The sequence below is a fragment of the Gorilla gorilla genome, chromosome 12 (genome assembly GCF_029281585.2).
Source record: "Gorilla gorilla gorilla isolate KB3781 chromosome 12, NHGRI_mGorGor1-v2.1_pri, whole genome shotgun sequence".
Taxonomy (NCBI): domain Eukaryota; kingdom Metazoa; phylum Chordata; class Mammalia; order Primates; family Hominidae; genus Gorilla; species Gorilla gorilla.
Window position 1 is genome coordinate 77,538,903 of NC_073236.2, and position 5,647 is coordinate 77,544,549.

Here is a 5,647-nt window from a genome sequence, read left to right on the forward strand (position 1 = left end):
GTAGTGTTTTGTTTTGTTTTTGAGACGAAGTCTCGCTCTATCACCCAGGCTGGAGTGCAGTGGCACGATCTCAGCTCACTGCAACCTCTGCCTCCCAGGTTCAAGCAATTCTCCTGCCTCAGCCTCCCCAGTAGCTGGGACTACAGGTGTGTGCCACCACACCCAGCTAATTTTTGTATTTTTAGTAGACAAGTGGTTTCACCATATTGGCCAGGCTGATCTCGAACTCCTGACCTTGTGATCTGCCCACCTCGGCCTTCCAAAGTGCTGGGATTAGAGGCATAAGCCACTGCGCCTGGCCCAGTTCTAGTAGCTTTTAATAGATTGTGTCAGCTTTCTGTATAGATGATCAGGTTGTCTGCAAATAAAGACAGTTTTACTTTTACTTTTTTGTTTCTTTTATTGTTTTTCTGAGACAAGGTCTTCCTTGGAGACAAGGTCTTCCAAGGCTGGAATGCAGTAGCGTGAACACAGCTCACTGTAGCCTCAACCTCCGGGGCTCAAGTGATACTCTTGCCTCAGCCTCCTGAGTAGCTTGGACCACAGGCGCACAACACCAGCTTGGCTAACTTTTTAATTTTTTGTAAAGACAAGTTCTCACCATGTTGCCTAGGCTGGTCTCAAATTCCTGGGCTCCATTGATCTTCCTGCCTTGGCCTCCCAAAGTGCTGGTTTACAGGAATAAGCTACCACACCCAGCCTACTTTTTCTTTTATCAGATGGCTATCTTCTGTTTCTTTTTCTTGCCTAACCCCACTAGCTAGAAACCTCAATACAATGTTGCCTAGAAGAGGTGAGATCTCACATCCTTGTCTTATTCCCAAGCATGGGAGGAAATCATCAGTCTATCACTTTAAGTATAATTTTGGCTGCAGGTTTTTCATACACGTCCTTCACCAATCAGGTTGAGGATGTTCCCTTCTAATTATTCTTTGCCAAAAGTTTTTGATCAGGAGTGGATGTTGGATTTTTGTCAATGTGTTTTCTGTATCGACTGAGGTTATCATCTAGGTTTTCTGTTTTAATTTGTTAAAATGACTATATTGATTCATTTATTTTTATTTTTTTTCAGACATGAGGCCTTGCTGTGTTGCCCAGATTGGAGCGCAGTGGCTATTCTAAGGCATGATTACAGTCCACTGCAGCCAGAAAACTCCTGGCCTCAAGCCCTCCTTCCACCTCAGTCTCCCAAGTAGCTAGGACTAGAGGTGCATGCCACCACACCTAGCTTGATTTTTTTTTTTAATCTGGAAAAATTTCTGGAAGATTGTTTCATTTTTGAATATTGAACCAACTTGGCAATCCTGGCATAAATCCCCCCTTTATTTACTGTTGAATTCACTTTGCTAAAATTTTGTTTAAATTTTTTCGTCATTATGAGTATTGGTCCGTAGTTTTGTTATAATGTCTTTTATCTGACTTTAATATTAGAGTAATGCTGGTCTCATAAAGGGAGTTGGAAAATGTACCCTTCTCTTCAATTTTCTTGAATAATTTATGTGGAATTGGTATTATTTCTTCTTTAAATGTTTGGTAGAATTCACTAGATCTGTCTTATTGGGAAGATTTTTAACTACACATTCAATTTCTTTAACACATATAGAGCTATTCAGGTAACCTACTTCTTCTTGAGAGAACTCTGGTAGTTTGGGTCTTTCAAGGAATTTGTGCATTTTGTCTGGGTTGTCAAACTTATTGGCATAACGTTGTTCACAATTGTGCAGGGGAAACTATCCGTGCTTTCTTCTGCTCTCACACCATGACAGTCATCAACACAGAAGCCTTCGGTGACCAAATGTGTGGGGACTTTCCTCCACATACCAAGCAGCAGACACCAGCCGGGTGTCCTCTAATCTAGTTCTGACACCATCTACCTGGAGCTAGTGTCAGATCCCACAGGTTGGGGGTTCAGTCCCACACTCTGAGACACCAGTCATAAATCCAGGCCTCTGGAACTTCTGACTGGCTTCAAGTCAGGGTTCCAGTGACCCCCTCTTTGGGTTTGACTAATTTGCTAGAGTGGCTCACAGAACTCAGGGAAACACTTACTTAGTTTACCAGTTTATTATAAAGGATAAGGCACAGGACACAGATGAAGAAATGCGTAGGGTGAGATATGGGGAAAGGGGTGAGGAGCTTCCATGCCCTTCCTGGGTGCCACCGTGCAGGAACCTCCACATGTTCAGCTATCTGGAAGCTCCCTGAACCCTGTCCTCTCGTTTTTAATGGAAGGATTCCTTCCCCCAGAGCACAGGGTGGGAGTTCGCATAGGAAGGTCTTAAGACCCACAATGAGAGAGGCAGGGGAACATTAGAGCCCTGGCTTGGAGCAGGTGAAGAGGGCAGGTCAGAGGCCTGCCCCTGAGGCCTAATACACCCAACAAAAGACTGTAACAAGGGATATGGGAGTTATGTGCCAGAAACTGTGGATGAAAACCAATATACATCATAACACCACAAAAATATTCCTTATGTTCCTGTTAATATTTTCAGAATATCTAAGGAAGTCACCTCTTTCATTCCTGATTGATAATTTGAGTCTTTTTTTTTTTTAAACAATCTGGTAGTAAGTTTGTCAATTTTATTGATCTTCTCAAATAACCAGCCTTCAGTTTCATTCATTTTCTCTATTATTTTTCTGTTTTCTGTTCCACTGATTTCTGCTTTGATCTTCATTATTTCCTTTCTTTTGCTTAGTTTGGTTTAACTTGGTCTCTTTTTTCTAGTTTCTTAATGTGTAAGCTGAGGACATTGATTTGAGACCTCTATTTTTTTCTCATTTGGACACTTAGTGCTATAAATTCTCCCCTAACGGCTGTTTTAACGATACCTCCAACATTCTGTTATGTTGTGTTTTCATTTTCATTCAATCCAAAGAAGACTTTGTAATGTCCCTTTGATTTCTTCTTGACCCATGGCTTATTTAGAAGTGTGTTATTAAGTTTATAAGCATTTGAGGATTTCCCAGAAGTCTATTATTGATTTCCAATTTAATTTCATTGTGGCCAGAGAAGATACTTAACATGATTCTAATCTTGTAAAATTTATTGAAACTTGGTTTATAACCTAGAGGATGATCTATCTTGGTAAATCTTCCATGGGCATGCACTTGAATATGTGTGTTCTGTTCTTGGGTGGACTCTTTTAGGCCATGTCTGTTGATAATGTTGAAATCTTCCATATCCTTAATGATTTTTCTATTTTCGTGCTCTACCAATTATTGAAACAGAGGTATTGAAATCTCCAGCCATAATTGGAAGTTTCTTTATTTCTCCTTACCATTCTATCAGTTTTTGCTTCATGTGTTTTGAAGATCTATGTGCATAAACATTAAGGATTTTTATGTCTTCTGGGTGAATTGACCCATTTGTCATTATGAAATGCACTATCCCTGTGCAATCAACTTTGTCTAACATTAATCTAGCCACTCCAGCTTTCTTTTGACTAGTGTTTGTATGTCTAACTTTTTCCATCTTTTTTACTTTTACCTTTTTTTTCTTTCTTTTTTTGAGATGGAGCTTCAGTCTTGTTGCCCAGGCTGGAGTGCAATGGTGCGATCTTGGCTCACTGCAACTGCAACCTCCGCCTCGTGGGTTCAAGCACTTCTCCTGCCTCAGCCTCCTGACTAGCTGGGATTACAGGCACCCACCACCATGCCCAGCTAATTTTTTTTTTTTTTTTGTATTTTTAGTAGAGATGGGGTTTCACCATGTTGGCCAGGCTGGTCTCGAACTCCTTACTTACCTTACATGTTCTTTTTTTTTTTTTTTTTTTGAGACAGTCTCGCTGTATCGCCCAGGCTGGAGTGCAGTGGCATGATCTCTGCCCTCTGCAAGCTCCTCCTCCCGGGTTCATGCCATTCTCCTGCCTTAGCCTCCTGAGTAGCTGGGACTACAGGCGCCCACCACCATGCCTGGCTAATTTTTTTTTTTTGTATTTGTAGTGGAGACGGGGTTTCACCATGTTAGCCAGAATGGTCTCGATCTCCTGACCTCGTGATCCACCCGTCTTGGCCTCCCAAAGTGCTGGGATTACAGGCGTGACCCACCGCGCCTGGCCCTTTTTTTTTTTTTTTTTTTTTTTTGAGACGTAGTCTCACTCTGTCACCCAGGTTTGAGTGCAATGGCATGATCTTTACCCACTGCAACCTCCCCCTCCCAGATTCAAGCGATTCTTCTGCCACAGCCTCCTGAGTAGCTGAGGTTACAGGCGCCCACCATCATGCCCGGCTAATTTTTGTATTTTTGTAGAGACAGAGTTTCACCATTTGGCCAGGCTGGTCTTGAACTCCTGACCTCAGGTGATCCGCCCGCCTCGGCCTCCCAAAGAGCTGGGATCACAGGCATGAGCCACCGCACCTGGCCTACCTTATGTGTTCTTATATTTAAGCGCACCTCATGAAGTCAGCATGGTTGAGTCTTGCTTTGATATCCAATCTGATATTATCTGCCTTTAATTGGGAGTGTTAGACCATTTTTATTTAATGTGATTACTGATACAATTAGGATTAAGTCTATCATCTTGAAATTTGTTTTCTATTGGTCCTACATGTTTTCTGTTTCTCTTTTCTTCTTTTTCAGCCTACTTATAGATTAATGGAGCATATTTGATTATTCTATTTTATCTTCTTTATTGGCTTATTAGCTATAATTCTTTGTTTCTTTAATGGTTGCTTTAGGGTTTATAGTATACATCCAACTTATCAGAGTCAACTTTCAAATGGTATTATATAATTTCACATATCATCTAAGAACTTATGATATATTCCTGTTAATATTAGCAGAACATCGAAGGCACAGGGTCTGTCAGACCAGGCTCCGCCCTGCCCCCGTGTCAAGTCCAACCTCCAGGTACCAGTCCCTCCTGTGAGGCCTTAACTGCTCCCCTCAGCATCTAGGTGCTGAAAGGGGAGACTTCAGATACCATGGAATCCACCTGCCTGCCCAGGCAGCGTTGCCAACAGAAGGTCAACTATGAGAAAGGTGTTTCTCTCAATTAACTGAAGTCTCTGTGAATGTGACTTCCACCACAATTCCGGCTCTGACATCTTCTGAATTCACACAGGACTCCCCTACTTCCCCCCAACCTGGCCGCCTTTCTGACGAAGGACACCTTGGGTCATGTGTCCCCTCTGCCTCTCTCCTCAAAGTCAATTAAATTCCGAAAACAAAAAACAAAAAACAAAAACCCAATGAGCTCTCCTAAGGACGTAAGACACAGCTGGAATGAGACGTGGAAAAGCAGAAAGAAGGAACTGTGACTCCTGCACCAGGGAATTTCCCCACTGTTACTCAGAGGGGACTGGAATAGATCCAGGCTGTGTGGACCCTAAAGCTTATGTAATTTTGTTGCTTATTTATTTATTTAGACAGAGTTTCGCTCTTGTTGCCCAGGCTGGAGTGCAATGGCACTCTCCGCTCACTGCAACCTCTGCCTCCTAGGTTCAAGTGATTCTCCTGCCTCAGCCTCCCAGGTGGCTGGGATTACAGGCCTGTACCACCACACCTGGCTAATTTTTGTATTTTTAGTAGAGATGGGGTTTCATCACATTGGTCAGGCTGGTCTTGAACTCCCAACCTTGTGACCTGCCACCTCGGCCTCCCAAAGTGCTGAGATTACAGGCATGAGCCGCCACGGCCGGCCTACAA